Raw genomic sequence first — 27,740 nt, forward strand, 5'->3', positions numbered from 1 at the left:
TCAGGGGACTTTAGAACTGTGCCTGTGTTTTCTGTCATCTTGGCCGGAAGTCCTTTCTGGAGGATTTTAATAGTTAAGTGACATGGAAAATGTTTTGAGAGACAATAAGTAAATTCAACTTTTACAACTCCTGGAGAAACAATTTGGAAGAATTGAGCTGTAATTCTTATTCTTTTGAGAAGGCTTTTCTTTTTAGTTGTAACAGATAGTCATCATTTCTTATTTTCAGTTCTTTATATTTTAAAATGCTTGTGTTTGTTAAATTCATGATAATAATCGGGATTGATCAGGAAAGAGAGTCTTTAAATTTCTGGGCTTTGGGTTGTATTCATTTTATTTCCTGCCTCTGTGTCAGCAGCGATAGTATAGTGGTTAAAAAGAAAGACAACTTTTTCTTTTTCTTTTAGATTTTTTGCAAGGGCAAATGGGGTTAAGTGGCTTGCCCAAGACCACATGGCTAAGTAATTATTAAGTGTCTGAGACTGGATTTGAACCCAGGTACTCCTGACTCCAGGGCCAGTGCTTTATCCACTGCACCACCTAGCCACCCTGAAAGAGAAGTTTTAATATTTCTTTCTCTTTTTCCTCCTCCCTCTGAAACCTAAGGAGTGGACATCCCTCTTTGGTCCTTTCCATGTGTGAGGAAGTGTGGTGAGGGGAGAGATACCTCTCTCATCACCCTTGAACTGGTACCTGTGCTAACCTAGGTAAATCTGATCAAATTTTCATTGATCTGCATGCTTAACCTGAGTTATAATATAAGCCACAAGACATGAACTTGAAGGTAGTTGTTCAATCAAGGCAAAGCCAAGGTACAGGTACAATGCCTATCCAACAGACCCATTAAATGTTCCCTATTTTAATGTTTTATGTCCCAGGAGATTATATACTAGAATTTATGGGTTACAGTATCATGTTTAAGTCTTAGTCAATGAAAGGATTGTTTTTGTTTGATGTATATTGTACTTAGAGACAAAAAGCCCAATTTCAGTTTTGTGATATTCTTTCTGAGTTTCATTGTAGTAGTGCTTAAAGAGCCAGAGCATTTGAGAAAAATCAGTTGCCCTTTAAGGGTCCCAGGAATTGAGATCAAGGGGACCTTTTAGAGGCAGGGGACATGTGAATAGTTTTCTCCGTGTCAAGATGTTCTATGTTATTACAATAATAAAAAAGTTGATTTTTATTAAAAGAAGATATTCTATGTTGTGAGAGATTCACTTCCAACCTGAGAGAATTGAATTATTGGAGACTGGCAATGTTGAAGAGGAATTAGCAATAAGTGAGAGTTGATTCCTGGCTGTGCCCTTTAATATGGGTATGACAACTGATGCATGTTGAAACACGTATGGATTGCTTGCATTATTTGTTACTATTAAAATTTCATATATCCAGTACTATTGATGTTTGCCTAAGTCTAGGAGTCTAGAACCTGAGAATAACAAAGTAGAGAAGGACTATATGAAAAGAAATTTCAACTCAGAGATTACTCTAATAGTCCAGGTAACAAGTGATAAGGGCTTGAATTTGTGTAAGCAAGAGATCAAAAATGAAACTGAGGTTATGAGAACCTGGGAGACTAGGAATATGGTAGTAATGTTGAATGTGATTTGGAATTATGGAAGGGGGTGGGGGGGTGGGAAAAATAATATAATTATATTTGCAATGCAGATTACAACCAGTTAAGTCTGTTTATCCTGTGTCATATCCAAGAAGACAAAGGTGGGGCATTGCTTTTACTCATTGATTTGTGAGTGCAAAGTCTGTTCTCCAAGAATGTCTGCAGCAGCCACAAAATAATCTGAAGGGACATGTGGTCAGGAAAATTTCCCCAATGGCATGTCCACAAGTAATGTTGTAGGATGACTTGGAGCCCTGAATGACCAATGCTTTAATATTAAAGGGGGAAATAAGAGATTGCACAAAGAAGGGGGTTGTTGGTGAAGGTTTGGGATATAAGCTTAGATTAGCTTGAGTTGGAGATAAGTTCAAAACTGATTCCCAAAGAGAGAGAGAGAGAGAGAGAGAGAGATGTGATCTGTTGTTTCACGATCACATTGATTTATCACACAATTAGATCAGTTTCCAGCCCTCTGGTTTATAATCACATCCATAGGGCTCTAAAGACCACTGTATTAGGGTATGAAGAACTTATAAATAAATGCTAAAATTTAAATTAAACTCATCCTTTAACAATAACAATACAATAAAAGAGTAATCAGTGAGGAAATATGAAAGGGTAAACTTAAATGTATAAAAAATAATATTATCCTGAAGAATGAATGATTGGATCAAAGAACAAATAATAAACCAATAGTTTAAATAAAATTATATGAGACAACATGCCAAAATTTGTGAATTGCAGCTAAAACACTTCTCAAAGGAACATTTATATTCCCATATATGATGTAAACAAAAGGAAAAAAAGATGAGTTACGCATAAATTACAGCCTAAAAATTAGAAAATTGACAAATAAACCATCTACAAAAACATTTCAAAGAAGAAATAATAAAAATCAAAGAAGAGATAAACAAAACTGAAAATAAAAATCACTGATTTGCTTGCTCTTCCTCAAAATATTACATCTCCTCTATTTTTTAATTGGATGCAACCCATACCTAGAATGTGCCTTTCTCCTCATTTTGCCTTCTGGCTTACATGACTTTTTTTCAGTCTTAACCCAAACCCCAACATCTACAAGAAGCCTTTCTTATTCTACTTCCATCCCTTCCCCACCTCTCCTTTACTGGCAATGCCTTCACTCTTGGATTATTCCATTTATACTGTACATATCTTGGAGGTGCATATGCAGAGTATCTGCCCCCTTTCCTCTGATAACACTAAGGGCAAAAACTTCTCAGGGAAAAGTCCCTTTTCAAAGCTGTTAACCCCTGCTTTATGACATGAAGTGCTGGAAAAACTGAAAAGTAACCTGGAAGAAAGAGTTTTAAACTAACATTTATGAAATATAATACACTAAGCTTCAAAAAGGCACCTAAATTTAAAAAATTTTATTATCAAACAAATTAAATCAGAAGAGAAGGAAATGTTTTCACAACTATGGCTAAGGATGAGATCTATAATGAAAAATGAGCATAAAGATGAGTTTAAAAAAGTAGATAAAATGTAGAGTATATCAATTTTTAAAAGAAAAAATAACTAGATATTGTTGATTGTAGGAAATGATGATTTCTCTCCTTTTTTTCTAGTTAAAAATTCTTTTATCTATGTTTGTGAAAGATACGTGTTTCTATTTTTTCTATTTTAAAAAAGTCTAAATTTATTTATTTAGATTTTTATTTATTCTCACTGTTAGTGGTATATGATAGAGTATGCAGGTTATTCCATGAAAGATATAAATTATGTTGGGGGCAAGACCTTAATAGTTTTGAAAGAGCAAAGTACTTGGGTCATTGTATGAAAGCAAGAAGACACCTCAAAAGAAATATTCAGTAATTGGTTTAATGAAATCATACACATCTCTGGACCTATGTATAATACAGAATATCAATTTAAAAGCTTGTAGTGTATCAGCAAAGCTGTAAATATTAGATATCTTTTAAGTTCAGAAGCACCATAAGGACCATATCCTACCTCTGATACTGAAAAGCATCAAGGGACAGAAGGACAAGGATTGAGCCTATGTGGAGTACTCTGTTCCTTTTCTCTCTTATTGATCATGAAATTGGAAGAAGTGAATCAGAAGAAGAAAATATATCCAACCAGGAGCTAAGAAGTATATCATACCTAGAACAGGCAAATTCAGGTCCAATCTAGAACACTCTTCTGGATCCTCTTTCCTTCTGAATTTTTGTTAATTTTCCTCTATCATATATCTCTTTCTACCAGTCTGAGTAGACCTCTGTCTCTTTTTATCACTCGAATTCCAACCTCCAGTTACTTGCTTGATATCTCCATATAGACATTTCAAATTCAACTTGTCCAAAACAAAATCTAACACCTTTCCCCTAAACCTTCCTATCTTCCTAATTTTCCTTTTTCATTTCAAGGCATCACCATTCTTAAAGTTTAAAAGTCTGAAACTTAGGCATTCTCAACTCTTCATTCTTCTCCAATCCCCATCATGAAATCCTAGAATTTTAGAGTTAAAAGGCATCTTATTAGTCATACCCAAAGGAATCTCCATAGTATTATGACAGTTTCTGTTTGAAGACCTCCAAGGAAGGAGAATTTACCACTTCTTAAAGCAGTCTATTTCATTTTTAGACAGCTCTAATTGTTAATCTTTTCTCTGACATGAAGCCAAAATTTGCCTGTTTGAAATTTTCATGAACGCTTTCATCTGGAGCCAGACCAAATAATTTAATCTCTCCTCCAAATGATAGCCCTTTAAATACTTGAACACATGTATCAAGTACCCTCTCTGTATTCTCTTCCCCAGGTTAAATAGTTACTTCAACGAGTTCTAATATGTCATAGATTCAAAGCCTGTTATCATTCTGAATGTCTTCCTCTTAACACTCTCCAGGCTTCTGGCATACAGACCAATGCTCCAGAAAAAATCTGCTCAGAGTAGGTTACAATGAGATTTATATTTAAAATCTATTCCTCTCTTAAATCTTAAATGCAGCCTAAGATCATAGTGATTTTTTTTTTACTGCCACATCACACTGATTAATTATATTGGACTAGCAACTCCCTGAAACCTCAAATCTTTGTTATAACAATTGCTGTTTAACTATGCCTACCTTGTATTTGTGAAATTGATTTCTTGTGTCCAAGAATAAGGCTTAACCCCTCTCCCTTTCCAACTCCCAAATAGTTGTTAAGTCCTTTCACTTCTACCTCTACAACATCTCTCATATGCATCCCCTTCTCTCTAGTTTAAGTCATCAAAATATAGCACTTCTCACAGGGATGGTTCCAATGGCCTTCTCATTGCTCTTTCTGCTTCCAATCCTCTCCAATCTATTCTCCACAAAGCTATTCATTTATAATTCCCAAAGAACATGTCTGATCATGTCATTTCTCTTCTAAAGAAACTTTAACAGCTCCACATTACTTTCAGGGTAAAGTACAAACTCTTCTCTCTTTGTTACTTAAAACTCTTCACAATATGACTTTACTCCCTTTGTGTATTTTATATTTTGATCAGATTGGTCATAATGCCTTTCCTCTTACTTAATATTCCCTCTCCCATCTATATGTCTTTGCATCAATTTTCCCATGAACATAAAATGATCTCTTCCTCTTGAAACCCTTAGCTTCCTACAAGACTCAGTTCAAAGAAGACTTTCCTGTTTTCCCCTGTTGTTTTAACACTTTATCACTATGTATTTCTTTATTGTTATCCAGCATTTACTTATAGGTGAACATCTTGTATCCATTAATAGAACATAAAAGCAGGAACGATCTCACTTTTGCATTTATATTTTTATTGTCTAGACTAATTCCTTTTTTCTTTTTTTCTTTTCTTTTTTTTTTTTTTTTTTAGATTTTTCAAGGCAATGGGGTTAAGTGGCTTGCCCAAGGCCACACGGCTAGGTAATTATTAAGTGTCTGAGGTCGGATTTGAACCCAGGTACTCCTGACTCCAAGGCTGGTGCTCTATCCACTGCGCCATCTAGCCGCCCCATCTAGACTAATTCCTGGCTAAAATTGTAATAAATACTTGTTGATTAAAGACTGATGACCTCCACTCATTAAGAAAATGACATTTGCCATTATGTTCAGAAAGTGTCTAAAAATGTTCATACCCCTTGATCTTTAGATTCCATTATTAGGCATATATACTAAAGAGGCAAATGATAAAAGGAAAGGTCCTATGTACCCTATTTTTAGGAGCACTTCTTGAGGTAGCAAAATACTGGAAGCAAAGTAGATATTGAGATTGAGGGAATTACTAAACAAGTTGTGGTACATGAACATGATTGCTATTATTTTTTTCATAAGAAAATGATAAATATGATGAAAACAGAAAAAGCATGGAAGGATCTACATGAATTAAAACAAAGTGAAGTAGGCCAAACCAGGAAAACAGGATGCACAATGACTACATACAATGTGGCAGGAATAACTAAATGCTATTATCATCTTGCTTATTTTGGGTTCAAATCTTTATTAGTTCTTTTTGTTCTTTTCAATCTAAAACTAAATCTCCTTGGCAAAGATCACATAACCAAAATAGGAGTTAGGCAACTCCAAATCTCTATCAGTTATCATCTTACCCTCTTCTAGAAATTGGTCTAGAGTTTCTTTATTGAGTTCAACTTCATGAGAACAGTTAGTCCTTTGTTGAACTATTTGATAAGGACTCCCCATGGAGAATACAGACACATGTTGGCACCTTCTTATAAGAAGAAAAAGTCAGGTTAATTTATTTGTATTTTTATTGTATTATAAAAAATTTTATTTTATGATAAACTTTTATAGTTTGTTTGTTTTGAAAAGTTAGATCCTCTTTGACATTTAATTATCTTAATTTTGAAAACCAGCAGTAGAATGTAGAATCAGACATTTTTTGTTTGATATGGAAAAATGCTATTTCATTTTTATATGTTTTATATAAATTGGTTTTAAAATTTATAATGAAATCTTTTACAAGTGACCTTTCAGAAGTGAATTTTGTAATTTGAAAACTTCCAGATATTTACTTTATCTTTTCCTTATGACTTAAATCTCTATTATCTTTGAGGACTTCGTGGAAGGAGGAATCTTCTAGTGTGAGAAAGTTGGTGGGGAATGATGGAAAAAGATAGGAGTGTGGGGTGGCTAGGTGGCGCCGTGGATAGAGCTGCCGGTCTGGGAGTCAGGAGTACCTGGGTTCAAATCCTTGTCAGACACTTAATAATTACCTAGCTGTGTGGCCTTGGGCAAGCCACTTAACCCCATTTGCCTTGCAAAATCCTAAAAAAAAAAAGAAAAGAAAAGAAAAAGATAGAAGTAGATCTGCAAAAGAATGAATAATTGTCATTTTATATAGCATAACAATATTCTTATAACACAATTTTTTTAGTCATTTGATGGGCATCTACTTTGTTTCCAATTCTTTGATACTACAAAAAGCATTTCCATAAGTAGATCTAAATTTTTTTTTTCTTTTGTCATCCCCTTTAAATATGCCCAGCAATAGGCTCTCTGGTTCAACAACATCAAACATTTTAGTCATTTCTCTAGTATCATTCCAATTTGCTTTCCAGATGCTTCTGGTATTCTCTAGGACTCCAAAATGGGTTATTCAAATCCACATCTCCTCCACTAATACTTTAGTTTGCTTATCTTTCAACAATCACTCCCATCTTTTGTCATCTTTACCAATTTCTTACTACCAGATGAAATCTTGGTGATGTTTTAATTTGCAGTTCTTATTTTTAGTGATTTGGAGCATTCTTTCATAGGGTTATTAATAGTTTATAGTTCATCTGAGAACTCTTTGTTTACATCCTTTGATCTCTTCCGATTTCTTGATTTTTCTGAGCCTCAAGATAATTTTTATGATTTGATTCTATCATCCTAAGATAGCAGAGGATGAGTCACACTTAGAAGGCATACTCTGAAAATGGAACAAATATCCTATCTTTGAGTTTAAGAAATGCAAACTTCCTTGCACTTCCTTGTGACTAAGAGTCTCTGGTGAAGTTGATCAGAATATCTGCTGAATGAGCTCCTATAGTTTGTCTGACTTTTTGAGACTTTGCAGCTCTACCCTCTTTTCTTGAATTTGTGGGAAGCAGAGCTGTTACATTCATTTCTTTCTCCACAGGATTTACAGATTTTACAGAGATTTATGTCTGTTGTATTGAACACAAATAGAAATAGGGACCACTAAACTCAACATGAGCCACATATTGACTTAGAAAATATCTATATTCTGCTGTATTCTCTTAAATATTTCCCAATTAAACTTTGTTTTGGTTTTTTTTTTAGTTTTTTGCAAGGCAATGGGGTTAAATGGCTTGCCCAAGGCCACACAGCTAGGTAATTATTAAGTGTTTGAGGACGGATTTGAACTCAGGTACTCCTAACTCCAGGGCTGGTGCTTGGTCCACTGTGCCACCTAGCCACGCCCCCCCCCATTACATTTTAATCTGATTCCAACTCACAGCCCACAGTATGACTTCACAGGATATTTGAAACCCCTGATGTAGTCCAATCTCTTTGTTTTGATATATAAGGAAACTGAAGCCTAATGGTTAGTAGCAAATAGCTATTGAGTGACAGAGTCAGGATTTAAATTGACTACAGATTCCCTGACTACAAGTCTAGTATTCTTCCTATTGTAATATGGCAATCTTTGAGTCCTAAGCAGATCCATCAGTTAAATGGAACCCCAGAGTAGCAAAAGTACTGGAGACTCCTAAAGAGAGTAGTACTTACTCCATACGTAGATTATCTATTGAAATAAATGCCATTTTGGAATAGGACAAATGACTGGTACTGAGGAGTTAATCTAGTACAACCCTGAGGACTTCAAATTCAACTTTTAATAATTCAGAGGCCATAACAGAGGCCATCTCCACTTAAGGCCAACATATATCTTTTATCTCGTATCAAATGTCAACATGCTTTTTGAAAGCCAGGCACTGAAGACACTTAGGACTTAAAGATTTTACTGGAGGTGGGGACAATCAGGAATGTGCACAAGACTATGGGTGTACCTGGGGAAGACAAACATAAGCTTTCCTAAGTTTCTAATTCTGTTTTTGAAATGACAAGTCGTACTGGAAGGTAAACATCCTGAGGAAACAATGTTGCACTAATTCTTAATACCACTTCCTGGGGGCAACAGTGTTGGGGGAAAATAACCTTCAGGTTTTAGGATTCTTGAGCAGAAGCAACTTCTAAGTTTGAATTTTAGGAGGGCAATTTAGGATAGAAGCAGGCTTGGAGTTGCTTGGTAGATCTTTTATTATTATGTTAGCCATTGTTTTCTTGTTATTATATACTGACTCTTTGATTATTACTTTTATGTAAAGAGTAAACATTGACTATTAGTATCTAAGAATATAGTCCCTGCTATTGTGGAAGATCAATTTTATTATGCCAAGATCATGTGATCAGGGTTCATAAAGGAGACTGGCAGAACTTCAAAATTTCTAGGGATTCCACAAGATGGGGGGTGACCTCAAGAGCTGAATTCTGAATGAGTAAATGAAGATACCTATTGACAGTGAGGCAGCATTGCTCCAGAAAGAGGCAAAGTTGAGGGACAGAAAGTTAAGATGCAGCGCTAGAATGAAAATTTAATCCCTCATTACTTCTGTCCAGGAAGGCATGCAGAAATTGTCAGAATGACCCAGATCCTTTTTTTCTAAACCAGAGCCGGTCAGAGGATATCACTGGGTAATTAAAGTAGTAATTTCTGATTATAACAGGACAATGAAATAAAAATGTTTTCTCTCTTCTCATAAAATAATTCTTTATAAAGTGGATGCAATTTACATTACATATAGGAGAAAAAGGATAATGGAACAATAGGTGAAATGTTAATGTAGTGAATTTGCAATGTATGGGTATTTAAATTACACAAATTAAACTATACTCATTTAACAAAAACAGATACACAGCGAGTAAATAACAAGTAAAATTATACCTGAGGTCTTGCCTGCCTTTGTACTCAATGAGTACATAGCCAGGAGTGAGTTGAAAAGCAAGAAGGAAAGCTGCCCTTCCCCCCAATCTCCAACCCCACAAGTCGTTCCCTTAAGAGGGAGGAAGGGGTCAGAATGAAAGAGTAGGGGAAAGGGAGAAATGTGGGGCACAAGGCACAGGTGGCACCTAATCCATCTTGGATTTTGAGTTTCTCTTCGAACCCCATGCTGACCAACAGAGCCCTAGAAGCCAAGGCAATCCTTTGCTCAAATACTGCATTTGGGTTTCCTGACTTCCCTTACCTACAGTGTTTAACTTGCCAGAGGCTGCTCACTGGGGAAAGAGGGGGGAGGGGAAGAGGGTGGAAGGGAACCGGAAGAGGAGATGTAATTTTTGAATGTATTCCACTTTGCCTTATGAATTTTATTTTTAGAACTTAATCCACAATAAAATGTGACTCCCCTGTAATTCATTTGCCCTTCCATCAAGGAGCTTTGACCTTCAATTCCTTTCTCCTTTCTGTCTCAATTATCTCAAACACAAGAAAAAGAGCTCAATCTTAACCCTTAAATTATACAACAAAAACTGAAGCAGGGATTATATAGAGGAGCTGGAATGAGAAAGGGATGGGGGAGGGGCTGGATCTCTTCCTCCCTGCCCCTCCCTTCCTTTTTCCTCCTCTCTCCTCTTTTCCCTTCTCTCTCTCTCCTTCTCTTTTCCCTTTTCCTCCCTCCTCTTTCAAATTCTTCCTTCCCCCACTTCCCCATCCCCCACCTCCATCCCCACCCCCACCCTAGGTTTTGAGCACCTTTTTTTCATTTGTTAATTTATAATCCAGAGGTAACATTCAGCTCTTTCTTCTTCTACTCCAGATACCCAGAGAAAGTTGTATTTCTATAATGAATTCACTAAAAAAATAACATTTCAACTAAAAATGTTTGGAATTAAAGGTGAGTTTTTAATAGTGAAATTTTATGGATGGTAATTGGCCTTCCCTCTTTCCTAATAAACCTCCATAATGTACAGTGGTTGTGAGATTGATCATTATTATAGGTATTGAGCTCCCATTTTGATGTAGGAGAACAAAAACATGGCATTTTCTACTAAGAGACAAGCTTAGCAAACTGAAGTCCCACTCTCTATCTCTACTCCTACCCTGCTGGTACTCCCCGAGGTGACTGGCTTTGTTCGCTATGAAGACAAAAGCCTTTGCAAATAGTGATTTTTTACAGGTGGAACCATCGTCATTGGATAACTAGGGCAAGAAAAAATGCAGCAGAATTACTAAAGCTTCATGCTACAGGCTTTGCTTTTTTCCCTGCCCCCTTTCTAAGCTCAGGAAAACAGTGAAGAAACATTTTTCCCCATTGCATAAACCCTCCATGTCCTTTCTTTGCTTTAGAGAAGCAATCTTCATTAGGTAGAGAATTGTATATGCCTAAGTGCCATATGAGACATTTATATAATTCCCATAAATATAAAATACTTTAGACATATGAGGCGCGGGCTTAGTTTGTTGTGTGACATGTGTTAAGGATGCAAACTGGTTTGTCTTCTTTTTTAGTTGAGATGTGCATAAACTTGTCCTTTACCATTTGTAATGGTTCCAGTTGCATGTTATTTTTTTAATGCCTGCATTTCAAATATTGCAGGGTTTGGATATCTTTAAGGCTGATTGATAGGTACATTTGATAATTTTGTCTGTCTTCTTCTTGCAGAAACTGGGATTCAGTTTTCTCAGTGATTCTTCTTCTCAAAAAAAAGAAGCCATGGCAGGGATGGAGGACATCCTATTTCTCATTTTGGCGTCTCACTGGGGGAAATCCAAGCTCTGGGGCTTCTCTAGATACTTCTCCCATTTTGGCTTTTTAAGGCTGTCCCCGACTTGACCTGCCTCCCCAAGGTTCTCTGGGCCCCAGGGGCTTGAGGGAAGCAGGGATCTCTAATTTGCCTTGCCTCAGGAGTGGGTCCCCAGCCCCACAGTCAGGTCTGATTGTAGCCCGGGAGACACTGGAATGTGGGAGGAGGGAGAGGGGGAGGGGAGGCTGGAATATAATACTACCATTGTCTAACCCGACAGGCTTCTCTGCCATGTGTTCCTCTGGGTTTACATAGGCAGAAAGTGTAGACACAGGTGAAAATAAAGGACTTGCTCCTCATGCAGCGTGTGCTTAGTGTCCCATGAACCATGAACTGGGCACATGTGTGGGTCCTGCGGGGGCCACTTCTTCATGTGGCAAGCTCACAGAATGCAGAAGGGAGGAGGTTGGGTGGAGGGCAGAGAGCCCGGGGTGTGCCCAGGTGGTGTGAACTGCCAAGGTGTGAAGGCTCTCAGGCCCCTTCTGACCTGGGGCATTCTTTTCATTCCACTAAAAACCACCAAGGCACAAGCCGCCCCTCCCCCAGCCCTGCCAGCTTTCTCTCCCGGAAAGCTGATACCCAGAGGCCCTTTTCCCTTTGCAAACTCTAATAAGGGGCAGCACAAAGGAAAATGCGGACTGGATTCCAGCACAGAGGTCGGGTTGCTTCTCTCTCTGTCTCTCTCTCTCTCTCTCTCTCTCTCTCTCTGGAATGGGCTATTCCCTTCCCCACTTCCTGGGATCCAGGCCTTTTATTTCATCCGACTTTGCTTCTCCTGAAAACTGTTTTCAGCTCCTGAGACTCCAGCCCGAATCCTAGGTCACTGTTGAGAATCCACTCCACAATTTCTACCCAGCCCTGGTGCAGTCTCAGCAGCTGTTGTTGTCTCATTCCAGCCTTGAAAACTGGCTCAAACCGCCCTGAACTGGATTTTGGCTGTTGGGGCGGTTCGCTGCGGCCTCTTTGTCAGGCCGGACCCACCCTCATTCTTCTCCAGGCTCCCTCCCGCCTGTTTTCCCAGTCACCCTAAGCATGCTCCCTCCTCCTTCCTGCCCACTGGAGCATTTTTTTTTTACCCTTTCCCGGTCCAAGTTTCAACTTTTCTTTAATGGTCTAGGGCTGGAAAACTTAATGCTTCCATTCCATTAAGTATTTAGTTCTGCTTTCCCAGAATGTAGCAATATAATTAATTGACATGGGGGCCTTAACATCTTGGCTATGGAGAGGCTACCCCAAAGGGATTCATGTGAATTTTTCATTTTTCTGGTGGATGAAGCCGCCTGAAAGGGGTAGCTTTTCTTATATTTCATGGGTATTGTTCATTATGTGGCTAGAATTAATTTAAATTAAATTTCAAGGCTCTTAGGCTGACAAATGACAAAACTAGTTATGTCTATAGGAAATTGCAAAGCGAAGCAGCCATCCAGGGACTGGGATGTCTCATGAATTATGGAATTTCTGGAGAAAGGCCTAGCCCAAGAGGGAAGATGTTGCTCGTAGTCGAAGATGCAGTCTCCACCAGGAGGACAGACTGTGGTGGAGGGGGCAGAGCTGGCTCAAGGAGACTTCCGCTGGATGCAGTGGAGGATGCATTTCTTTGTTGCTAAGGGAAGAAAAGATGATTCATAAAAGCAGTTTGACACAAAACAACCCATTTTTTAAGGGGAAAAAATTAGCATCTTTCTGTAAGAGAGTTGCATTTTTTTTAAGGCCTTGAAGAGATGCTACAAAAACAATTATAATCTGGGTGGGGCTCCTTCATGGGCTTGGAGACTCATTTGTCTCCCTCTGCTGGCCAAATTCTGCAATATTTTATTTTTCTTGAAAGACTGAATATGCAAGGTGAACATGGATGACACTTTTACTAGAGAATCTGTATTATAATTCAATGCATATTTTATTTCCCTTAATTTATTTGTGTATTTTGAAGGCCAAATTCTGCAATGTTTTAATTGTTCTTGAAAGACTGAATATGCAAGGTGAACATGGATGACACTGTTTTACTAGTAAATCTGTGCTTTATAAATTGATGCATATTTGACTTCCCTTAACATATATATATATATATATATATATATATATATATATATATATATATATATATACATATCACTGGCCAAATCCTGCAATATTTTATTGTCTTGAAAGCCTGTATATACAAAGTGAACATGGATGACGCTATTTTACTAGAGAATCTGTATTATAATTGGATGCATATTTGATTTCCCTTAATTAATTTGTATATTTTGCTCACCAAATTCTGCAATATTTTATTTTTCTTAAAAGACTGCGTATGTAAGGTGAACATGGATGACATTGTTTTACTAGAGAATCTGTATTATAATTCAATGCATATTTGATTTCCCTTAATTAATTTGTATATATCACTGGCCAAATCCTGCAATATTTTATTGTCTTGAAAGCCTGTATATACAAAGTGAACATGGATGACTTTGTTTTACTAGAGAATCTATATTACAATTTGATGCATATTTTATTTTCCTTAATTTGTATATTTTTCTGGCCAAATCCTGCAATATTTTATTGTCTTGAAAGCCTATATACACAAAGTGAACATGGATGACTATGTTTTACTAGAGAATCTGTATTATAATTTGATGCATATTTGATTTTCCTTAATTAATTTGTATATTTTTCTGGCCAAATCCTGCAATATTTTATTGTTCTTGAAAGCCTGTATATACAAAGTGAACATGGATGACACTGTTTTACTAGAGAATCTGTGTAATATAATTTGATGCATATTTTATTTCCCTTAATTAATTTGTATATATCTTTGTTTTATAGCAAAGCATAGATATGTTTCTTTTGTGGTACTGTATCCTCTGCAGGAGAATAATACAAATTAACTATTTAAAATTACCTCCAAATCTTTTTAAAAAATTTGTTTATGTTTTTGGATTTTTGCAAGGCAATGGGGTTAAGTGATTTGCCAAGGTAAGTATTAATGTCTGTGGCCAGATTTGAGCTCAAGTCCTCTTGACTAAGGGACTTTGCTATATCCTCTGAGACACCTAGCTGTCCCTAATGACCTCCAAATCTTAACACATTTGGATATCTCAAATTAAAAAACAGGACAGATTCAAATCTGGCCATAGATACTTTCTCTGGGCCCTTGGGTCAATCATTTAACCTCTGTCTACCTCAGTTTCCTTTTTTCTTTTGGTTTTTGCAAGGCAATGGGGTTAAGTGACTTGCCCAAGGTCACACAGCTAGATAATTTTTAAGTGTCTGAGGCTGGATTTGAACTCAGGTCCTCCTGACTCAAGTATCCACTGTACCATCTAGCTGACCCTAGCTCAGTTTTCTGAACTAGAGGGCACAGTGGCTAGAGCTTGGGCTCTGAAGTCAGGAGGATCTCAGTTCAATTGAAACCTCAGACACTAATTTTGTGACCTTGAGAAAATCATTTAACTTTGGCCTGAATCCAGGCCTATTTCCTGTTCCATATCTGGTCACTGGTCATCTGGCCACTGGCAGCTGACTCCAAAAGAGAACATGAAGCACAGTACTCCCTCACTCACATCCAATTCACAGGCATGTCATGGTCTTTGAGAATGAAGAACAAATATCATCATTATCATTATCATCACCTCAGTTTCCTCATATGTAAATTGGAAATAATGAGAGATAAAGGAAAAAAAGGGTGTTCCAAAGATCTTAATTCAGTCTTAATCTTTAATAGCTTTAAATTGTATAGACTTTTGGAAGCAAAAAGTCTTGAAAAAAGCTAAGAAAAAAGCTGAAGACTTAGAGAATTCAAGAGATAAAGGATAACAAGTAATAATGATAGCCAGTATTTATATAGAGCTTTAAAATTGGCAAATCGGGGTGGCTAGGTGGCATAGTGGATGGAGCACCGGCCCTGGAGTCAGGAGTACCTGGGTTCAAATCTGGTCTCAAACACTTAGTAATTACCTAGCTGTGTGGCCTTGGGCAAGCCACTTAACCCTGTTTGCCTTGCAAAAACCTAAAAAAAAAAAATTGCAAATCAATCCACAAATACTAGGTATAATAAAAGTCTTAGCTTTAACAATTTTTTTTTGGGGGGGGGTTGCAAGGCAATGGGGTTAAATGACTTACCCAAAGTCACACAGATAATCATTGTCTGAGGCCAGGTTTGAACTCAGATTCTCCTGATTCCGGGACCAGTGCTCTATCCACTTTGCCACCTAACTGCCTCAATTTTTAATTTCATTAAGTCTTTTGAAACACCTTCTACTTATAAATTTTCAATGCTTTTATAATGCTATTCCAGTGCTCGGTTGCTTGGTATTGTTATTATTAATACTTATTCCCTTACTTAGAATACTCTTTCTTCTCATCTCTGTCTTCTTGATTCCTTGGCTCTCTTCAAGCTGCAGTTCAAATGACACCTTCAGAAAGAGGCCTTTTTCAATCTTCCTCAATACTATTACTCTTTTGAGACTCTCTCTCTCTCTCTCTTTCACACACACACACACACACACACACACACACACACACACACACACACACCACACACATCTTAATAATTTCCCTATATTAGACTATGAACTCCTTGAGAGTAATGACTGTTTTGTCTTTGTTATCCTCAGCCTTAGCACAGTGCCTTCATGGGGTAGACTCTTAATCACTGTTGACTGACTGATTCATCACAGGTCTAGACTGTTAGGCTGATCTTATGCTCAGATTTGATGGTGGAATGAAATGAAATATTTATAAGTCATTCAATACATGAAGGTTTACCTAATCCTAAAAAGGATATAATACTTAACACAGGTAGAAGTGTTCATTACGCCTGTATCTACCTAGGAAATATATTTGATCAATAAAGCAAGGTGTGGTGACTCACTTGACTCCCCCCCCCACTTTAAATTTACTTATTTATTTTGAATTTTACAATTTCCCCCCAATCTCCCCCCCCCCACAGAAGGCAGTCTGTTAGTCTTTACAATGTTTTCATATTATACATTGATCTAAGTTGAATGTGATGAGAGAGATCACATCCTTAAGGGAAAAAAATAAAGTATAAAAGACAGTAAAATTATATAATGAGATAATGCGGTTTTTTTTTAATTAAAGGTAACAGTCTTTGGTCTTTGTTCAAACTCCACAATTCCCATCCCTCCTGGTTTCTAATTAGAACAATAGTGTTCCATCACATACATATACCCCAGTTTATTAAGCCATTCCCCGATTGATGGACATTCACTTGATTTACAATTCTTTATCACACCACAAACAGTGCCGATATGAATATTTTTGTACAAGTGATATTTTTACCCTTTTCCACAATCTCTTCAGGGTATAGGCCTAGTAGTGGTATTGCTGGATCAAAGGGTATGCTCATTTTTGTTTCCCTTTGGGCATAATTCCAAATTTCTCTCTTTTAACCAACCTTTCTAAGCAAGTTTTTCCTTAAAAAACTTATTATTTTATTGAGAAATTCTATGATACTTGGTTGATTTAGGGGTCTAAAGGCTGACTCCTCTTTGCTGTAGTTTAAAGCAACCAGGAGGAGCTAGACAAGTACTAAGAATCTTGACTGGTGGACCATATGGGCAGTTCAGCCAAGGGCACTTTATTCAGCTGAATCAACTGTAAGTGACTTCCATGCTTATCCTTATTGAATATTCTCCTGTTATGGAGAAGTAAATTTGTTTTTGTCAACCACTGAATGATCTACACATATCTCATTTTGTTCCATTATCAAGCCTAAACTTCTAGGGCATTGGCTTGAGTGAGATCCAGTCAATACCAAGGCCTTTCCTGGAGAAGTCTAATGTTTTTTGTTCTTCATTTTTGAAGAGGACTGATGACATCACATGACATCTTGATTTGCCCCTAAATTGTGAATTGAATTTAAGTAAAGCAGAGTTGCACAAAGTTGTCAGGCTCGCTCTCTCAGAGTTATAGAAGTTCAGTGGCAAGATAAAAATCAGGATAACTGTTGACAGTCTGGGATGAAGCAAATGACCTTAACTTCTTTGATGTTGGACCAAGCTGTAAGCACTTCCAAGAACCTACTTCAATTGCCTTTATGACCATTGGAAAAAATTATTTTTATTGCCCATTCTGCTGGGAAAAGTCTTTATAATATTGAGGTAAATATCCCTCTAATTCACCAGTTGGTTTGAGGTCTGTCAGTTATCCTCATCTTAGTTTAGCCCATCTGCTGAGATGGTTTTGTTGGGGTATGGTTACTGCATTTGCTTCAGCTTCTTGGAGCACCAGATGAAAATTGGGTGAGAGGAAGACACCAAAGATGGATGAGTAATCCTGAAAAGAACTCAACAAACTTTCACACCAGAGGTGCTAATTCTCCCTGAATACCCCACACACCCCAGCCTATTCTTAGGCTATAAAGCACTTGGTATAGGCAATACTGGGTGGAAAAGAAGGGGAAACACCTGAACTAAAAGAATAATAAAACAAAGAAATGAAAACATTTAAAGGTTCCTTGAAGGAAAGTGAAATCTGGTTTGGAGGGAATGAATACTGGATGTCAACACTCTATGTGGTGGGTGATGCCAAATCCTTGTAGTTCACAGCAGAACTTCAGTTGTAGAGTGGTGACCGTGAGTGAAAACAACATCAGGAATATTAAGGCCATAGTAAAGATGATGCCACTTCTGGTATACTCACCAGCTGTTTACCAGATGAGAGACATAAATTCTTCATTTGAAGTCAGGGTATTCTGCATTAAAGTAGCTAAGTTGTTATAAACCTCTTGTGATCAATTGATCTTATGATCTGAATTGATACCAAGGCTTTTTTTCATAACTACCAATCATTTAGAGTTTCCTTCGTCACCAGGAAATATTTCTCTCAGAGACTCCTCCCCTCAAAGGGAGCACAGCAAAATTTAAACTAAATCTAAACTCTGAAAGTGAAACCCTTTAGAGAGCTTGGCTTCTCCTGCAGCCTTTTAAAAATTCTCTTTCACTTATACTCTGGGACATAGTATTGCCACCAAGTTGGCTCAGTAAGCCCTTTTCTTTGCAAAATTTGTTATCTCTTTGGTTGTGCAGAGATGATTTCAGCTCTATTATGTCATTGGACAGTAAGACATCTCCAAACAATATCACCCTTTTGTTTTCCAACCTTTTTCTCTGAAAGATTTGTTTAAAACATTCCAGGCGAAAGAAGAGTCATACTAATTGTTGCCTCAGGGTGTATAGAATACTCTGAAGGAAGGAAAAATGAAGGGCTTTATGTCAAAAAGAGAAATTTTTTATCTTCTTATCTTCAAGATAAGACTTCTCGTAGACCAGAATGATGAAACCCTGAACCTGAAGCCAATGCCCTAGAAGTTTAGGCTTGATAACGGAACAAAATGAGATATGTGTAGATCATTCAGTGATTAACAAAAAGAAATTTACTTCACCTTAACAGGAGAAGAATATCCAGTAAGGATAAGCATGGAAATCACTTACAGTTGATTCAGCTGCATAAAATGCCCTTGGCTGAACTGCCCATATGGTCCACCAGTCAAGATTCTTAGTACTTGTCTAGCTCCTCCTGGTTGCTTTAAACTACAGCAAAGAGGAGTCAGCCTTTAGACCCCTAAATCAACCAAGTATCAAAGAATTTCTCAATAAAATAGTAAACAAATAAATAAATAAATAAAATCCTATCCCTCCCAAGGTGGTATTGATTTGTTGTTGGAAAGTGGAACACTGAAGTACTATAGATAATTGGGGCAAAATGGCGGAACTATTCTATCAAGAATATAGTCCAGCATTATACAATGACAGTGCCCTGAAAATAGTACAGAAGGTGGAAAACCTGGACTTATGATATGGTATTGGGCCCAACTTGGCTCTCTTTCATGGTTGAAGTGCCTTCATCAAAGTAAATGGTTCATCATTCTTCAATTAAAATCTGCTAGGAAAACTGGAAGTTTTTGCACAAACAAAACCATTATAACCAAGATTAAAAGAAATGTAGTAAATTGGGAATCAATTTTTATAACTAGTATATCTGACAAAGGGCTCATTTCTAAAATACATAGAAAACTGAGTCAAATTTATAAAAAACAAGCATTTCTCAGTGGTCAAGGAGGGGTGGCTAGGTGGTGCAGTGGATAGAGCACCGGCCTGGGAATCAGGAGTACTTGAGTTCAAATCCGGCCTCAGACACTTAATAATTACCTAGCTGTGTGGCCTTGGGCAAGTCACTTAACCCCATTGCCTTGCCAAAAAAAAAACCCTAAAAAAAAGAAGAAAAGAAAAATGGTCAAGGGATACAGAAAGACAATTCTCAGACAAAGAAATCAAAGTTAACTATAGTCTTATGAAAAATTACTTTAAATCATTATTTATTAGAAAAATGCAACTTAAAGCATCTGTGAGTTATCACCTCATACCTCTCAGATTGATCAATATGACTAGAAAGGATAATGATCAAAATTGGAGGGAATATGGGAAATCTGGGACACTAATACATTATTAGTGGAGTTGTGAACTGATTCAACCATTTTTTAGAGCAATTTGCAATTATGCTCAAAAGCAATAAAAATGTGCTTATGCTTTGATCCAGCAAGACCACTACTGGGTCTGTATCCTGAAGAAATCATGAAAAAGGGCAAAAATTCTATATGTACAAAAATATTCATAGAAGATCTTTTTGAAGTGGCAAAGAATTGGAAATTGAGGGAATGCCCATCAATTGGGGAATGGCTGAACAAATTGTGGCACATTTATCTGATGGAATCCTATTGTTCTATAAGAAATCATGAGAGACAAGATTCCAGAAAAGCCTGGAAAGATTTGCATCAATTGATGCTGAGTGAAATGAGCAGAACCAGAAGACTATTACACATACTAACAACAACATGGGGTAGTGTCCAACTATGATAGACCTGTTCATTTCAGCAGTATAATACCCCAAGACAATTTTAAGGGACTTGTGATGGAAAATATCATTCATATTTATAAACTGTGGAGTTTAAATGAAGAGCAAAGCTTATTATCTTTAATTTTTAAAAGTTGTCTTATGTATTATGTAATTTTGTTATCTCTATTTCTTTCTTTCTTTTGGATCTGACTCTTCTCTGTTTCGATCTATATTTAGCATGGTTGCAAAGGCAAAGCCTATAGCAGAATACTTTCTGTCAGGGGGAGGTGGGGAAGGGAAAGAGGAAGAAAATTGTAAAACTCAAAACCTTGCAAAAAAATGAGTGGTGAAAACTACCATTGTATGTAGTTGGAAAAACAAAATATTTATGTAATAAAAAATTGGTGTTCAAGGAGGCTCATAAGAAGTAATGTTAGATAACAACTTTGATGGTAGTGCTACAGGAGCAGACTTGTCCAGGGCATAGTATTACCATATCCTGACTGGTTTATCACCTGGAATAAGGACAAACATTTGCCCTGAGATAAGGGAAAAAAAGACTACTATAATTAATTTGCTAGTCAGAAGAAGGTTGGGAATCATGTGATTCACACCATAATCATCTGTCAAAAATAGTTGCTTTCATTCACATATGAAATATAATTGGGTAGAAATTGTTGCCTCCTCCATATAATCTTATTCTCATTACAAAATGGTATCACGGCCTCTATATCCCTATTGGTGATGGACCCAATCCCCAACCTTTGATCAACCTGGTTATTCAGATCATCATAGGGTATGTTATGTCTCTGATAGAGACAAGCCATTCAGAAAATCATGTGGGATAAAGTATGAGCAAAATTCCTCCATTGTCTTATGTAGTTAGGAAATGTAGAGGCCTGATTCTAGTTAAAGCAAAAAGCTCATCTTTCAGAATAATGATTTTCTTCAGCTTTCAGTAACTCACTGCAAGCTGTCAGTTGCCACTTACATTTCTCATGGGCCACACAGGGTTGTTTAGAAGGGGAGATGAAAAAGCAAAGTAGTCTGACCTCCTTCATTTGAATCACTGGAGGAGGTTTCTTTTCATGCCAATCTCTGGGGACCTGAGATTGTTTGGTACAAACTACATAGATTGGCTCAGGTATCTTAAGGGTTTCTATTTGGTTCTCCTTCAAAAATAAGTCAAAAAGTTCATGGTATCAACCTCCATGAACTTCTCAGATCCATTTTCACACTATACTCATCTGAATTAATTGCTACAACTGTGATGCAGACGGAGCAATCTACCTTCTTTTAATCTAAGGAGGTCCTCCTACCTAAACCTCCAGTGGAAATTGGGATGCCTCTGAGTACATTTTGGGCATACCTATGATAGGATAAAATGTCTAGCTAGCAGTTACTGGTATATTATGCACCTCCACCATTCCTAGGCCATCCTAATCCATGTATATGACCTTCAATTAATTCCTTCAGTCTTATAGCTAGGAAGATCAAATGGCCCTAAAACCACCATGCCAAAATTTCTCAAAACTAAAGAGACTTGGAAAGCTGGATGGCACAGTGGATAGAGCACCCACCCTGGAGTCAGGAGGACCTGAGTATGACCTAGGGCAAGTCACTTAATCCCATTGCCTTAAATTAATAAAAAAATTAAAACTAAAGAGACTTATGTGGCTCAGGACTGCAAGACTAGGTAGGAGTTTCTGAGTTGGATGGAACAAGAAGGACCCATATAATCCATCCTGGATGTCACAATTAGATTTTACTAGACTGTCCATAGGCCAGCTATTTTATTGATTGCTTCTTCATCAATTCTTTGTTTCAGGAACTTCAACAAAAGCTTTCTTAGAGGAAGGGATCATTGCTCTTTGTCTACCAGATGGCCATTGTACCTCTTCTTACCATCATTAGAGCACTCATTTGTATTTCTGGCTGCTGCTATCCCTATCTCACACTTAAATATCACCAGTTGATTTGCCCATTTGTTTATGGTTTTAGAGTGGGAGAGACCACATAAAATCTAAGCCATATTGATGAAGGTCCACTCAGAGAAAGGCCTAGAAGTCTTACAAAGTTAAGTCTGCCTATCTCTGAGACAGTTTTTTTTTTAGTTTTTTTTTTTTTTTTTGCAAGGGAAATGGGGTTAAGTGGCTTGCCCAAGGCCACACAGCTAGGTAATTATTAAGTGTCTGAGACCGGATTTGAACCCAGGTACTCCTGACTCCAAGGCCAGTGCTTTATCCACTATGCCACCTAGCTGCCCCATCTCTCCCCTCTCTGAGACAGTTTGAGGAGTCTGGCTATTGTCAATAGTGAACAGCTTTGTGGACTGTGACTCCTGCATCTCTCTAGTAGAAAACAGTGATGGGGGGAGGTAGGGGAAGGAAAAATTTTTCTCTCCTTTCTCTCACCCTCAATTGGCCATGGTATTATGTGGCTGAGCTACTTGCTCAGTAGGCAACACCAAATACTGCAGGAAATAGAGAGAAACAAAGACATAGTGCTCAGTTCAGGAAAAAGCTTTAAGGAAAATGACTCCTAGTAGAAGAGAAGAAACTCTGGTCATTGAGTTGAACAAAGAAGGATAGGCCCAGAGAATCCAGTAAGTCTGTCTTGTTGGAAGTATCTATGTGAGGATGCCACAGGATAAAAATAATTTGGGGCCATATAGTATCAGTGCTGTGAACAACCTTGGACACAAATGTTTGCTACATTGTAGCTCACCATCATACTCCCAGTTTGTACCCTCTCTTCCCAAAGAAGCTGTGTGTATTTGTGGGAAAGTAAACTAAAAATAGAGGAAATAAACTTCAAAAAGGAAAGTAAACACTCCATTTGTCAGGGAATTTTTGCAACTACTGTTCTTATGATAATGTTAGTAAATAGTTTGTTTTGAACTAATTTTATTAATTAATATTCTAGTAATTAATTAATAATCTAGTAATTAAAATTCAGCACAATGTTGGGGGCTATACTTTTAGGATCGCAGGCCCATCTAGCATACTTAGGAGCCTTTGAAAGTAGTCTTCCCCTCCTTGGGAACCCAGAAAATATGTAACACAATTTATGGCTATGACAAACTGCTAACTAAATCTGTTTTACCTCAGTGCTTGCATTAATGACAGTTTCAGGACAGACCAAGGGAACTATTAGAAACAGCTAATGTTGATGACAATTTTTTCCCTTTCCTCATGTGGAATTGGAGGGGGGGCTGTGCTTTCCAAGAAGCCTCTGAACATGAGGAGGAAACTAGATCTGGATGCAGACCTTATAGAGAGACATAGTAGCATTCCTGTTCAGTTCAGGGAACACAGGGAAATGATTCTCTTTGTCATCTTGTCCTTGAGACTGAGAACTTCTAGAAGAGCCCTGTGGCCAGCCACAGTGATTAAGAATGTTGCTGACTTTTGTTACAGACTTGGTAACCAAGATGCTATTTACTCATGATGGAAACTTCTTTGAGGCCAGTATTCTCAAAGGGAAACCAGACCAATCCCAAAATCAGGGATGTGAATGACTAATAGAAAATGTGGCTAGGGCAACTAGACTAAAAAACAGATAGTGATGAAATAGAGTCTAGGGTCTGGAGTCAGAAAGACCTGAGTTCAAATGTGACCTCAGATACTTACTAGCTGTGTGACCCGGGGGCAACTCACTTAACTCTCTTTGTCTCAGTAAAATGAACTGGAGAAAAAATGGCAAACCACTCCAGTATCTTTGCCAAGAAAATCCCAAATGGGATCTGGAGAGTTGGACCTGACTGTAAATGACTGTACAACACTATGGGAGAGGAATGGAACTAGCCTGCTGCTTCTGTGGATGGGGGAAATGAGTGAGCTGCCTTTCTTCTTCTACTATTGCTCCTTAGTTTGCAGAGAAAATCTTAAGTGGATTCCAGAGATAAAATCCCTTTCTCTGATCTTTTCCATATCCTTTGGCAAGAAAAGGAATGATTTTCCCCTTTGGCAAGAAGAGTAATGATTTTCCCCTTCATTCTTTCTTCCCCAAGACAGAAGATATTTTGAAATAAATTACACAAGTATAATCATGTTAAACATATTTCTATATAAGTCATGTTGTCAAAGAATCAACAGAATAAAAGGAGAAAAAAAAGAGGAAAGAAAAAAACAAAAACTTTTTTTTAAAAGCACTGTCTCTTTGATATCCTAAAAGGGAATACTCTCTAAGAGGGAGATTTGAGAAGGGTGAAGTGCCCTATGAAGGGAGCACTTAATAATTTTCTCTGCAACTTTTCTATGCTTAATGAAAGATTTCATTATAGAAGGCAAGAAAGGAAGTCAATTGCCTGTGTTATATAAATATCAGGCAGTGGTCACCAAACTTTTTGGATCATGAACTCTTAATGAGAAAAAATTCTGAGTATTACTTTGTGGGAGAGTCATAATAAATTATAATAGAAGTGTCTTGGAGAGACTCTGAAGCATGGGCATTCATTATGTAACTTATTCTAGTTTTCTAACCATGTGGTGAATGAGAGTCTCTTTTATAAAGCTACAAGGTGGAACTGAAACTCTCTGAGGTACCTTCAAAAGTCCTCAGTTGACCTCAACCTTTCTTTTGGTTGGAACTCTTTTCTTGGTTTGACTTTTTTATTGATGGCATGTAAGATCTCCTTCCTTCTGAGGTCACCATCTAACCTCATAAATGTAGACCCTACTCCTCAGTACTTGTTAAAGTTAGAGGCTAGGACTAAAAAAGTTTTAAAAGATCAAAAGATTGAGACAGTTAGAAGTCTAGGGGTCTGAGATTATGGGAAGTTGAGAGTCTTGAGATGGGTCCATTATGGCTGTTGTAGCCAGCCAGTACTTATTCCCTGGGATTGGTGGTGGTCATATAGCAACCTTTGACCTTTAGGATCCAGCCCAAGAGCAAGTCATCTAATAGTGATGCTGCATTTGAACAGAAATTGGGTGAAAATAACACCATGAAGAAACTGCTAAGTCCAAATTTACTCTATTCAGAGACTAAATTGGTATAGGTGAGAATTTGTCTGAAAATGAAAAGAATTGTTTATACTTCTATTCCTCTTTATTTTTGAAGTAAATAGCCTTTTTTAAGGTAGTAAATAGTTTTTCTAAAAACTAATTGATGTTAAATGGTTAAACAAAATTGAGGTGATAGTCACTAGTGTTTAAAAGTGGGCAACACAACTAGAATAGAAGTTTGAGCCAATAACATTATTAAAGTGGAAATGTACCCAGCTTGGTTCTGGAATAGTGAGCCAGTGGGAACCTGTTACACATTTAGCTATTGATACAATTTGCTGGAACATTGATATTTAAAAATCAGAAAATAAAGCAATTTGCAATACTGCTAATTAGGAAATTTGCATTTAGTGTTACCTTGGCACTATCCATATGATTGCTGCTGGTAAAATGGCCAGGCTTGTGTCAAGTCTTTTGGTCAAGGACTATCCTCTGTTACAAGCCAGCTCCAATCAAAAAGAACCCAAGACCTCTGACTTTTTCTTTCAAATTCACAATGTCACTTTCAAGCCTAGTCATATTCATCTAGGAATATGAATTCACCTAAAGATTGGGAAAAATGCAAAACCAAAAGAGACAAATGAAAACTTGTCTAGTCAGGACATGTGCTCACAGCTGCTTGGAGGCTCAGTGACAGAGAGAGAGACAGAGAGAGAGAGAGAGAGAGAGAGAGAGAGAGAGAGAGAGACAGAGAGATTCTTCCCTTCCCCCACCCCACTCTTTGAAACTGATCCAAAATAGTATTAACATGTTTTACATGAGAAAAGGGAGAGTCAGAGGGGCTGGTTGACATTTTTTTGTATATCCTCTTAGCTCAGTGCTCCAGCTCAGTAGCAAATAAGGAGACTGCATCATTGATGATACTTGATTGGAAGATCAAGTATTTCCAAACTCCAAAGCTCCGGAGTTCACCAAAACCATAAAGGGAAACTCTCATTATATTCTACTGTTTGCTCATATGTTATACATATAATTTTTAAGTTAGAAATCATTTACATATGGACCACTGTTCTAATAATTATGGACATCATAAAATTTACACAAAACAAATCTTTTTAAAAGTTGAGATAAAGAAAAAATATCACCTAATCATATAACTGATAGAAAATCACTGGAGTTTATTGAATAGATTGACTTTGGAAATTTACTGGAGGATGGCTTGAGAAGAAGACAGATTTGAGGCAAAGAGATCAATTATGATGTTACTACAATAGGTGATGTCCTAAACTACGGTTGTGACTATGTGAGTAGAGAGAAAGGGATAAATATGAGAGATTTTGTGTTCATAGAAACATGACATGGTAACTCTTTGGATATATAGGATGAGGGGGAGTGAAGAATCAAAAATGAAAATGAATTTGTGAACTTGAATGATTGGAAGGTTGATGTCTTGTAAATGGGTAATTTGAGAAGTGATTTGGACTTTTGGGAAAAGATAATATAATGAAATTAACTATGCAGATCACACCCCATCTCTGCAGATTCATCTTGTGCCACTAACTCTGACCCACTCATGAGGAAAAGGGGAATGAGTGTTCTAGAAACTAATCAATAAGGGTTTCCATCTTACCTAGCCATTTGGAAGCCTTGTAGTATAAGAAGGCAAAGTATGCATATGCCTGTAAAGGGAGTCTTCTTTCTGTGCTTGATAGAATTGCTGGGTTGGGGAACTGAATATAGTGCTCCTTATTGACCAAATTACATAGTCATGATTTATTAATTGTAAAGTGACAACATGTTTTCCTGTGACTTTGCAGAAAGTAGCATATGAGTTAGTATGGCTACTACTGATGTTGAAGTCTTTGTCTTACCTGGAATATCCTTCAAGTTCATACTCTATGTATGTAACAATGGAACATTGCTTTTTTATGTTTTTATTTATTTATACATTACTAACTAGAGAAACCTCACAAAAAATAAAATAAGAGAAAAAGAAAAAAATTGTACTTCAGTTTGTGTTCAGTTAAGATCAGCTCTGTCTCTGGGATGGATGGCATTCTTTATCATAAGTTCATCAGAGAAGTTGCTTCAATATTTTTTCCCACAGTTGCTATTGCTAACTGTATTTCCCTCCATCTATTCCTCCCCACTCAAAATGGGGCATTATTAAGTAAACAAGAGTGATTTTAAGCAAGAATTATTCTGGGACCAAAAGAGGAAAATATTCTGTTTGGGACAGAAAATTTATCAGTTAGCCTCTAGGATTTCAACAGGTTGAGTGAGACAGGGATAAAAATAGTCTGAGAGCTATGTGTTACCAGTGGGGAAAAAGGAAGAAAGGGTACTATGTGAGTAAATATAGTAGGTCTTGTCCTTCTTAAAGTAAATTCCTCCTGCTGCTAGCTATTAAGGGACCCAGGACTTCCTGACCTCTCAAATTTACATGGCAAACCACAATACTAGGACTATACAACTTCCTATTATCCACCTCTGTTCAAGGAAAGACACAAAGTAAAATAAAATGTCATAAAATCAGATTT

General features: G+C 37.2%; 1 long non-coding RNA gene across 3 annotated transcripts in view; it reads left to right on the plus strand.

Moving 5' to 3' along the window:
• Positions 1 to 27,740, plus strand: part of LOC141493338 (uncharacterized) — a 274,138-nt gene that overhangs the window by 16,054 nt on the left and 230,344 nt on the right. Inside the window, exons 3-4 of one of the 3 annotated variants that reach the window (XR_012470181.1) lie at positions 10,423 to 10,500; positions 11,269 to 13,451. The exons of the other annotated variants lie outside the window; for them this stretch is intronic. This is a non-coding gene — a long non-coding RNA (uncharacterized LOC141493338). Of the gene's footprint in view, positions 1 to 10,422; positions 10,501 to 11,268; positions 13,452 to 27,740 lie in introns of those variants that run through there. 3 annotated transcript variants of the gene reach the window in all.

Source organism: Macrotis lagotis, chromosome 7 (assembly GCF_037893015.1).
Source record: "Macrotis lagotis isolate mMagLag1 chromosome 7, bilby.v1.9.chrom.fasta, whole genome shotgun sequence".
Taxonomy (NCBI): domain Eukaryota; kingdom Metazoa; phylum Chordata; class Mammalia; order Peramelemorphia; family Peramelidae; genus Macrotis; species Macrotis lagotis.